This window comes from Anabrus simplex, chromosome 4, assembly GCF_040414725.1.
Source record: "Anabrus simplex isolate iqAnaSimp1 chromosome 4, ASM4041472v1, whole genome shotgun sequence".
NCBI lineage: Eukaryota > Metazoa > Arthropoda > Insecta > Orthoptera > Tettigoniidae > Anabrus > Anabrus simplex.
Window position 1 is genome coordinate 373,482,531 of NC_090268.1, and position 12,310 is coordinate 373,494,840.

The following is a 12,310-nucleotide window of genomic DNA, read 5'->3' on the forward strand; positions in this document are numbered from 1 at the left end:
ATCTCCCGAATACTGGATACTGGCCGCACTTAAGCGACTGCAGCAAATGCTGGGGCTGGACCTTAATTCAGGCCACGGCCGCTTCCTTCCAAATCCTAGGCCTTTCCTATCCCATCGCCGCCATAAGACCTATCTGTGTAGGTGCGACGTGAAGCAACTAACAAAGAAAAAAGTACATAACTATGTAAATAATAATACACTGACTGACAGAGCAAATGCAACACCAAGAAGGAGTGGTCAGAACTTTATGCCAATTGCAGGGTAGACTGACGTCACTGAGGTATGCTCATGATGTGAAATGCGCCGCTGTGCTGCACACGTAGCGAACGATAAATGGGACACGGCGTTGGCGAATGGCACACTTCGTACCGTGATTTCTCAGCCGACAGTCATTGTAGAACATGTTGTCGTGTGCCACAGGACACGTGTATAGCTAAGAATGCCAGGCCGCCGTCAACGGAGGCATTTCCAGCAGACAGACGACTTTACGAGGGGTATGGTGATCGGGCTGAGAAGGGCAGGTTGGTCGCTTCGTCAAATCGCAGCCGATACCCATAGGGATGTGTCCACGGTGCAGCGCCTGTGGCGAAGATGGTTGGCGCAGGGACATGTGGCACGTGCGAGGGGTCCAGGCGCAGCCCGAGTGATGTCAGCACGCGAGGATCGGCGCATCCGCCGCCAAGCGGTGGCAGCCCCGCACGCCACGTCAACCGCCATTCTTCAGCATGTGCAAGACACCCTGGCTGTTCCAATATCGACCAGAACAATTTCCCGTCGATTGGTTGAAGGAGGCCTGCACTCCCGGTGTCCGCTCAGAAGACTACCATTGACTCCACAGCATAGACGTGCACGCCTGGCATGGTGCCGGGCTAGAGCGACTTGGATGAGGGAATGGCGGAACGTCGTGTTCTCCGATGAGTCACGCTTCTGTTCTGTCAGTGATAGTCACCGCAGACGAGTGTGGCGTCGGCGTGGAGAAAGGTCAAATCCGGCAGTAACTGTGGAGCGCCCTACCGCTAGACAACGCGACATCATGGTTTGGGGCGCTATTGCGTATGATTCCACGGCACCTCTAGTGCGTATTCAAGGCACGTTAAATGCCCACTGCTACGTGCAGCATGTGCTGCGGCCGGTGGCACTCCCGTACCTTCAGGGGCTGCCCAATGCTCTGTTTCAGCAGGATAATGCCCGCCCACACACTGCTCGCATCTCCCAACAGGCTCTACGAGGTGTACAGATGCTTCCGTGGCCAGCGTACTCTCCGGATCTCTCACCAATCGAACACGTGTGGGATCTCATTGGACGCCGTTTACAAACTCTGCCCCAGCCTCGTACGGACGACCAACTGTGGCAAATGGTTGACAGAGAATGGAGAACCATCCCTCAGGACACCATCCGCACTCTTATTGACTCTGTACCTCGACGTGTTTCTGCGTGCATCGCCGCTCGCGGTGGTCCTACATCCTACTGAGTCGATGCCGTGCGCATTGTGTAACCTGCATATCGGTTTGAAATAAACATCAATTATTTGTCTGTGCCGTCTCTGTTTTTTCCCCAACTTTCATCCCTTTCGAACCACTCCTTCTTGGTGTTGCATTTGCTCTGTCAGTCAGTGTACTAATAAGTGGATGTAAACACTTTATAGCCATACCTCACAAGTTATAATAATAATAATAATAATAATAATAATAATAATAATAATAATAATAATAATAATAATAATAATAATAATAATAATTCTAGCTCGATATTGGCATTATTTACCCATGGGTTAAAGAATATTGTTTTCAAGTTATATCAGTCTATTACACTTGCGTCAACTAAAATATTGCTGAAATATTCAGTAGTCTGTTTATTCTTACAACATCAGCGAGGTGAACCTGAGAAGATAGGATCTAAGGATATTCTTACCTCTTCGCAGTTGCAAGGTCAGTATTCAGAATTTACATTTGTTATGTATATATCATAGGGGTGGTACATTCATCAACTAACTATGAATTACTCTACACTGTAATATTGAACAGATTCATATAGATATAGAAAACTGGAGACACAAACTTCTGACATGAGCCATTGAACTAAATACTGACATTTAAATCTACAGCCAATGGAATAGATCATACCATTACCTTTGTTCTAGACAATGAATATACACAAAGCCGCAAAGAATACAGTAATTACAAGAAGGTGATCATACTCTCTTAACTTTAACCATAGGAAAAATAAACAAACAAAAACAAATGTCATGGTGCTAAAATCCTGATGGGCCTTGGCCTACCAAACAACTGCTGATCAGTCCAAAGGCCTGAAGGTTACAAAGTGGTGTTCAGTCAGTATAGTGAATTCCCTAAGTCATTATTCTGGCTTTCTACACCAGGCCTGCTATCACCATCAGAGAATCCACCAATTCCGTAAAACTTCCATTGACCATTCGCAAAAGATAGGTTAGAGATCCAACATGGTGTGGCACAGAAGATGCTGCAAGTAATAAATGAAGGTGACCAATGCCTGTGAATGAAGAGGCAGCATGGCAAAGCAGCAAACACAATGGACAAAATTTGAATTAATTGCCCATTTTTAAACCAACCACAGGAAAAACAAACTGCATGGCGCTACAATTCTGATGGCCTTTGGCCTACCAAGCAACTGCTGATCAGCCCAAATGCCTACAGATTACAGGGTATTGTACGGTTAGTGCAACAAATTCCCTCGGTCATTATTCTCACTGGTCTGGTTTGAATATTGACCTGGATTGGTTAGACCAGGGATGGCGAACCTTTTCCAACTAGTGTGCCATTTTAAGTCTGGTTTATTACTATCATCTGTTGACTGTGCCACTTGTTATTTTCCATTAGGGGATGTCTACAACCTACAACCCCCGCCTCAGGACTTCCTTTATAAATTCCCGATTATTTTTCATAATATGTCATTTATTTATTCATTTACAGATTCATTTATTTATTTATTATACATACATCTGGTAAATACATTTGATTGCATGTTCCGTGGGGCTGTGCCTCAATTATGGCCACGGCGGTTTCCTTCCCACTTGTACGCCAATCCCATTTTCGCCACAAGACCTATCTATGTCGGTGCGACATAAAACAAATTGTAAAAAAATAGTTACTAATATTGCGAATGGACTTAACTTCCTCCATTAGCTTCATTATCATTCCATGTTGTAGTTTGTATGCTCAACGATTAAACTAATTTCTCCCTCATCACATTTCCATAACGAAATCTAAAATAAAATAAAAACAGGTATCCTTTTTTGTAAGGTCACATTCTGCTTTCATCAAAACATTCTGCATACATGTGGGAGTTATCCAAGTTAGCTTTCAACTGCTCCGAAACTTCTTCATTCATTTTTAATATTCTATTCTTGACAGCAGTTCAGCTGGCTGGCATTCCTTTAATTCTGTTAATTATTAGTTGTTTGTTAGGGAAGTTTTCAAATAATGTGTCGGACGTCACTAAGAAACTTTGTTTCAACAACTCACCGTCAGAAATCGATTTCCCATGCGTGCTGTACTATGCAGCCGCACTGATATTATTCCTTGGCCGGGAAGATAATGCAAAAGAATTAGTTTGTTTTGTGCAATGTTCGATATTTTGTTAAACGAACTCTCTTCTTTCTTCATTTGAAATGGAACAAATATTCGAATGATCAGTCTCGAAGTTGCACTTTACATTAAATGTGGGGGATACAATTGTTTTCAAACACAGGCAACACATTTTTTTATCAGTCCGAATTCCCTTGGCCAGAGTTCTTGAAAAATACAGTCACCACCTTTGTTACGTTTCTGACCTTTTCGGCACCGAAAAAATGTTTGCGATGTCCGTATACAAAACCACCAGAAAAGACACTATCTCACTTGACTTTCGGACCTATCAGTGTAGCAGTGTTGCCATATTGCACGTCCGAATGGAACTAGTATTTAGATTTTCGATATTTATTTCTTACACGTGAAATTTTATATGTATTGTCTGCAGTGCAAGACGTATATATAAAATATTATTATGTTCATGTGGTGTGCCACCGAAATCGTGTTCGCGTGTCACCAGGTGACACGCGTGGCATAGGTTCGCCATCCCTGGGTTAGACAGTTGGTCTGGACAAAACCATTGGTTTGAGGGTCTTGAGGCATAAGATACCAGGTTAGGGCCTCTAGCATCCCCTGGAGTCCAGCTAAAATGTAACAAAAATAACAAAATGAGAAAAAGTAACAGAAAATTGTTGTATTTTTGTAAATTTTTGCAGTCTACATTTTAAGAAGATGTACAATATTATAGGGAAGGATCCACCTTTCAATACTCCGTAGTAAAAAGTAGTTACAACCTGTTTATTGGGACCGGTTTCAACACATTTCAAGTGTCATCATCAGCCAATTAGCGAAGATCTTAAAACAACTAATATATTGAACACAGGCAAAATATTAACATTGTATCATATTGTAGCAATTCAGTTAATGTTCAATACGGAACAATCATGAAGTTTTTAACTTTAAATGTCTACATTTTAATTTTTCTATATAAGAATACTTCTAGGGGTGAGATGGTGGGTCCTGCCAAGCATAAAAGATCTCTCCTCTACGCTACATCAGGTACAATTCAACGTCATTTATCTACGTCTTTCCACGTGCAAACAGTCAACGAAAGCACCACCCTCAACTGTTCTCACAATGACAGATTGGTCCTCAAACCAGTCCTCAGATCAAGGAAAAAAAAAATCCCTCACTTTGCTAGGAATTGCACCATGAGTCTCTGAGTAAGAGACAGACTTGCTACCTGTACACTGCAGGACTGGCTAACCATAGGAAAAACCTTACCTCTTGAAGAATGAACAAAAGGGCCATGGATGGCATGACAAATAAAAAGACTTCAAAAGGCAATGAAAACCCAACGGATGCCATCAGAGTCACAAGAGACAAGAGTTGACCAAGGGGAGATCAAATAGAAGAGCTGAAAGTAAACAGATAGGCACAAGCAGGAACAAGGCCACACTCAGCTCCAGTCCTGAAGTTCCCACTCCATGCCCCTGGGAATCAGTCCTTTCAGTTATCCCTACAGCAGGAGATATAGTGAATGTATTTTATGCCCAACTGCCAGGAGAAGTAATTGCAGCACAGATCAGTGACAATAATGTATCACAAGTGTTCAATAAAATAAACCATTACAAATTGATTATCGTTGGACTGCAGACTTCTACTAATGTAGAAGTGATGTACTTGAAGGTCTCTAACGGAATTATCAGAATCACTTGAAAGAATTATTGCCATATCATACTGGGACACAAAAGATTATAATTATCACTAATACGACTGACACTAATCTATTGAACAGAGATAATAGTGACCTGTACACATGCACACGAAATACATTATCATTTCCATTACTACAGATGCAACAAGAGGTCACAGCACCAATCAAACTAGGCTTTGGCTTAACAGCAGCTAGCTTTAACTAACCTTATAGCTCTACATTCAGAAAGCAGATAGACTGGTCCCCATATCAGCTGTCCTAGGAATGATTTTCCATTCTCCTGCACTTAGGCAAATACTGGGAATAATCCTTTTAAAGGCCATGACTGTCAATCCCCCTCACTTTTCCCATACCAGAGATCGACAAAAATCCCCCTGGCCTGAAAGAGGGCGTTACCCTCTAAGAGGTCAGCTATACCCTTTCACAATTCGGAATGAAAACTTTTGTAGTAGAGGTTAGTAGAGGTCATAACAAGTGATTAATTTCTCTCACCAAGCACAGAAAGGGAAAGAGCACCCACCAGCGCAAGCCAAGCAGCCAAGTACACAACCCAGAATGCAAATTTTTTTTTTGCTAGGGGCTTTACGTCGCACCGACACAGATAGGTCTTATGGCGACGATGGGATAGGAAAGGCCTAGGAGTTGGAAGGAAGCGGCCGTGGCCTTAATTAAGGTACAGCCCCAGCATTTGCCTGGTGTTAAAATGGGAAACCACGGAAAACCATATTCAGAGCTGCCGATAGTGGGATTCGAACCTACTATCTCCCGGATGCAAGCTCACAGCCGCGCGCCTCTACGCGCACGGCCAACCCGCCCGGTAGAATGCAAATTAAGCTCATCAATCTGCAGCCACAAGCCCCAGTTGTCCACACCTAGCTCCAGATGGCAGCATTCACCAAGAAAGCCAGACCACAATTGATATCTACCAGTCCACCATCCACTCACTGCCAAGCAGCTTATCTCCAGCTGCCACCAGAAGACTAGTCTCCAACCAACCAGAGAAGACCCAGGTACTAACTAGCTATTAAAACCAAGAAGAAAGCAATTTGTCATGACAACTTTGTCTCCTGGGCTTGAAGCTTGTCTGTGGCATCAAACACTCAAAAAGCTCACCCTGTCACAACTCGGTTAACGTAGCTGGGACCCCAACACCTCAAACAGCATAGTCACAAAACTACCCCACCCCATGTTCCATTCATCACGCCACCATGGCCTACCAAGATAACTGCCTACAAATTCCAATACTTTGTCAACTTAGTCAATAGCAGACTTTCCTCACCTAGAGCCAGTCAAAATACTCTATATGATTCCCATCACCAAGAGCCTTCACAGGTACAATCCCAAGCCAACCTGCTAGAACCTATAAACTATGAGCATCCATAGAAGTACCAGTACGCAAAAAAGCAACTCCTAATTTCACACATCCTCGAAATGCAGGTTCCTAATTTTACCCCTCACAACTCCAGGACATGTGCCCATGACGTGGTGTGCCGTACTCTTTCATTCACTCCCATATCGTTGTTACTGAGGAATCCCAGAATAACTTACTCGTGGTCAACATCACAAATTAGTAAGTCCCCTCCATTCTCCAAAAAGTAGCACTCTCACAGACTTTCCAACTTTTACAGTTTGCTTTAAGTCACACCAACAGAGGTAGGTCTTATGGTGACAATGGGATAGGAAAAGGGCTAGGAGTGGGAAGGAAGCAACCATGGCCTTAATTAAGGTACAGCCCCAGCATGTGTTTGCTGTGAAAATGGGAAATGACGGAAAAACATCTTCAGGGCTGCCGACAGTGGGGCACGAACCCACTATCACCCGAATGTAAGCTGATAGCTATGTCTCTCAAACCTTGCAGCCACTTGTTCGGTCACAGACTTCTAAAAACCAATTATTATATCCCAATTTAACCCAGCCTTCTAACCGAGAGTAGAAATATCTGCACCCTACAAATAGCAGCATCCAGACCCCTCTACCACCTACCATAACAACAACTGAAACACACAGCCGCCCTGCTCTACAGAAGAAACAGCCACACAAACACCCAACCCTCCAACCACCACTACCTACATCTGAAGAGACAAACTCAAATCCAATTCAGAGCACCACGACACAAAAACTCCTTCAGGGAGACTTCAAACTCACCCCCCCCCACAGATGGGTGGTAGTCTATACCATTACATTCGGAGTCATGACCTAGTCCTAAGTAGGACATGTTCACAAGAACAACTACCACCTTTGCAGCAAAATTCTTGCCGCAGCAATTCATAGCATTTCTGAAGTGTTCAATAAACTGTCACATCAAACATAAATTCAGATTTCCCTCCATCAAGCATGCCCCTCACACAATTGGATATTAGACTGGAATTCAGATAATGACAATTAACAGCCAACGTCACAAGCTAGAACTGAAGATGGAGGATAAAAGACAAGGATGAATTTCATCATATCTGAAACAATCTCCACGTACGGATGCAATTCTCCTTAACCCGCCAATGCACGGGTTGGGTCTGTGAGACCCATGCGCTGGTATTTCCAACATTTTCTGATAGACGGTGATAGCTGCATACGTCCGGCTTCTGCTACCTTCCTTTTATCACCGGTGTAGTATTCCTGCAGACGAACATGGAAGTGATTGCTTTAGTACGTGAGCAGTGGTATGTTAAAGTGCTCTGTGGGCCTGTGAGACCCAACCCGTGCAGTCGTGCAAGTTTTTTTTATCATGAGCATTTTAGTCTTTCCATATTAACCGTGTACATAAAGAAGATTATAGGGTGATTATTATTTAGCGTCTTGTCCAAATCCGTGGTTTAGCTAGCCTGGCTGTCTTTCACCTTAGTTCCTTGGGTTTTAAGTACAGAGGTGACACTGAAAATGGGTTGACCTAGGCTAATGAGTTCATTTCTTCGTAGGTCTAAGAAAAAGGAGTGTTATGATGTCAGCAATCCACGTGATATGGATTGAGTTGCCGCATTATTGGAGGAACCATTATCAGATGATGAAATTTACTATGGTTTTCCTCTTGTCGATGCACAGCGACGATAAAACTGAGGAAAGTATAGAAGGAAAGAGGAAGCCTGTAATAGTCACATTCTATAATTCAGGTAAGGGTGGTGTAGCCTGTGTAGACGAAAGGACGGCTCGAAACACCATAAGTTGGACAATGTTAGTCTTCTATGCGTTGCTGAATATTACAGGCTTTAACGAATATTTAATATTCAGAGCCAACAACACTAACTCTCCAGACGCAAGGAACGGAATAATTTTTTGCAGATCTCTTGTTTCTTCTAACTGAAGAACAAATAAGAGAAAGAGGTGTCTCAAGATATCTTCCTAAGAGCATTCGCGATACTGCAAGAAGGATATCTGGCTTGACGGCAGAAGCAGGGCGAGAAAATACAGAAAATAAAAGAGGACGTCGTGCATACTGTAGAGTCAGAAAAGACCCGCCACTCGTGCTGTTTGTGCAGAAAGTAAATGTATCTTGAACCCTCCGTATTTGTGTGCAGTGAATGTAAAGCTGAAATTTGAACGTTCCAGTGAAGATTAGGTTATGACGATTTCATAAATTTTGACTTGATAAGTTCTGAATTTTGTGATGAAATAAAATATTGTGTGTAAATTTGCAGTGGTTAGAGAATTGCTTTGTAAAATGTTAAGTAAGTGTTGATCATCAAAGGTTTTGTGACAGCAATGTGTTTATAATATTATCGGAATAGGAGGGAATGAATACTGAAAATAAAAATATATTAGCATATTATAAAAAAGAAATATGATGATGGGTCTGTGAGACCCAACCCGTTTACTCATGTAACTTTTTATGATCCGTGCACTGGCGGGTTAAGGTAAGTTTGAAATCCTCACAATCAATCAATAACGATATGTATTTAGAGCTGTCACCCAGCCGGCATATTCCCTATCAACTGTTGGCCTACATCTTTTTAAACAATTTCAAAGAACTTGGAAGTTTATCAAACATTTCCCTTTATAAAAGATTCCAATCCCTCATTCCTCTTCCAGTATAAGTTGACATCATGCAACCTAAAGTTTGTAATATTACAAGGAAGTGGAAATTAGGCATATCTAACTTGGAATTCCTTTTAGAGAAATGTATTTATTGCGATGTATAAGAACCCTCCATCCCGTCCTCAAAACTACCTTTACTTTTATAACCTAATAAAGAGCAGCAACCTCCATTGTCCATTGCTAAAGTAGCTGCTTGCAAACCTATTGGCCAATGTGAAAAGAATGTGATGTCATCGCCATCAACGATAATTAGATTGCGTTACCAATCCCAGTTGAATAAAAGCACAAATAAAAACACCATGTAAATAAAACAATGTGAAATACATAACAGCAATAATTTTATATGAAACTTAATGCAGTGGTGGATACAGGGCTGCAGCAGCCTTAAGAAATTCAAACACCCTTGCGTCTAGGGGTAAGGAACTCGTAAACAGGTTTCGGCTGTCGCCGTAGATGAAACATAATGCACTCTCATTGCCCTACAGAATGCTAGAGACCTAAAAGCCACTTTGTTGCCCTAACTTGGGGCTTATGCCCCCACAACCCCTTTCCATGGTCACAGTCCAATGAATTTCTTACTAGTCTCAGTTCCCAACTAAATAGGTTGGCAGCACTGTTGACCGAGCACGTACTCGCGTCCTCAGCGAGAAGGCAGCAAGAAGTAAACAAATGACAGTCATTCTGCATGCAGCTGAATGTAGTATTGGGTACAATGGTGTCAACTATTGATCCTGTGATTAAAAGCTCTACTCATACACGTTCATCTACTAATGTCATTCCACGCCACCTCGACTGATGGCTCAGACATACTGCTTAGTTTTTTTGGTTTTGCTATGGGCTTTACGTCGCACCGACACAGATAGGTCTTATGGCGACAATGGGATAGGAAAGGCCTAGGAGTTGGAAGGAAGCGGCCGTGGCCTTAATTAAGGTACAGCCCCAGCATTTGCCTGGTGTGAAAATGGGAAACCACGGAAAACCATTTTCAGGGCTGCCGATAGTGGGATTCGAACCTACTATCTCCCGGATGCAAGCTTCACAGCCGCGCGCCTCTACGCGCACGGCCAACTCGCCCGGTATACTGCTTAGTAGAGAAGCTTGTCCCGTTACTCAAAATCTTTCCCAGCCCCAAGTCTACATTTTTGTACCACTACTGTCCTATCGGAAATCGCCCAGAACAAATTGCGCTGCTTTCTTGGATCTTTTCCATTTCTTTATCAAGTACTCTTGCGGAGAGTCCCATACTCAAACTGCGGTCTTACCACAGACTTATATGCCCTATCCTTTACACCCTTACTAGAAACCCTACATACTCTCATAACCATGTGAATAGATCTGTAATCTTTCTTAACAACCTCGTTAATGACATTACCCCAATGAAGATCTTTACTTAAATAAACACCTCAGTACTTACAGTAATCCCCATGAAAACTTTCACCCCATCATTAATTAAACTATTCTATATAGCATATCATCTGCAAAAAGCCTTATAAGCCCTATGAGATTCCAATTCCTGCTGTCATTTCTTGATGGATAAACTACTTTTGCATCCATCTCTTGGCACTAGGCCAGAGTAAAGTGTAGCTTCCAACAAAGTTCCAGTCAACATCCATGGCTGTGACAATATGGAAGCTGCTGGGATATGGGTAGTGCTGAGTAATGACATTCAGAGCACGACTAGTGCATCTGAGTGTTATGAAAGGTGCTGCTCATAGGATCAGTCGTGCTGCAATAGTACTTTCTGACCCAGTGAGGAAAGCAATGGTAAACTACCTCACTCCTCATCTTGCCTAGTACGCCTCATTTTGGTGCTGCCATTGGTTTTTGCGGTTTCCTTATAACCGCATAACCTTTGGTGATGCTATTTGAGGATCCAACCAGCCTCTGGGCTGATGACCTAACAGAGAGACAGAAGAAAATATGAGGCCAAGTCATAACTGCCTTGGAGGATCCCCCTCTTAACTGTTACAGAATTAAAGTTAATTCTCAGAGTTCTACTTTCCAGAAATGTAGCCACCCATTCAACTACTATTTTGTTCAGTCCACTAGCCCTCATTTTTGTCAGCATTCTCCAATGATCTACCCTATCAAAACTTTTCAATAGGTCAGTACCTGTACAATCCGTTTGTCCACGTGAATCTAAGTTCCTAATTATGTTCTTATTGCTAATACCTCATTCATAGATTTTTACTTTGTTTCTTTTAAATATTATTAATATGTGCTGTTGTAATGTTGAAATATATATTTATTTATTTATTGAAGAGTACGGTATTTATTTACAGTGTGTTCATCATTGCGCATAGATTACTGCAAATGTTTAGAAATCACTTGACAATTCCTATTCTTACCGACTACATGCTTATCCATAAAAGTTGTAATAATAAAGGGAGATACGCCTATTAGGCACAAGAGTATCCATAAAAGCTTTTGCACCACTGGACTCAACTTGCCATTGGCAACAAACGGGCTATACAAAGTGGCCTTTCCCTCTTCATCAAGGACTTTTATGGTGTACATTTTCACATTTAGCGAGTCTGCGAATGGCATCTATCTAATCCCTTTCCTTGCAACATTCTTCGACGTAAAAATAAACCTGAACAATAAAAGCTGATCGTACAACAGCAAAAATATACTTCATTGAAATTGTTCGGTACATAAACTAGGATACTCTCATCAGTTCGAGTCAACTACTTTGTAGTATAAGTATTAATTTCTGCAGATTCGCAAGCAAACATGCAAGGATTTCCCTTCTTATAAATAAAGAACAAACTATTTTCCAGCATATTCACCTTTAATAACTTTGTCAATGCCAACCAAGTTTAATTACACACAGTCACACCCGTCTATCTGCGAACATGAATAGACATTTGATTTACTGTCACTAGCTCAAAATTAAAGAAACCGATCAACTAAGGAGCCAATTTACAACCACTAAGCTTCTATAAACAACTTCCCGCAACTTCCTAAACCCGCCAAAACTGTCATCATCAGGCTGGCCAAAATTACACGTAAACAGACTCAG

The 12,310-nt window shown here is 42.1% G+C and overlaps 1 protein-coding gene across 3 annotated transcripts in view; it reads right to left on the bottom strand.

The window, feature by feature from the left end:
* The window catches only part of LOC136872012 (neurofilament heavy polypeptide), a 101,211-nt gene extending 91,366 nt beyond the window's left edge, over positions 1 to 9,845 (bottom strand). For 2 of the 3 annotated variants that reach the window (XM_068227286.1, XM_068227284.1), the window contains exon 1: positions 3,501 to 3,557. The gene's annotated coding sequence lies outside the window, so the exon portion shown is untranslated. Of the gene's footprint in view, positions 1 to 3,500; positions 3,558 to 9,785 lie in introns of those variants that run through there. The other variant, XM_068227285.1, reaches the window with a different exon arrangement.
* Between the last annotated feature and the right edge of the window lie 2,465 nt (positions 9,846 to 12,310).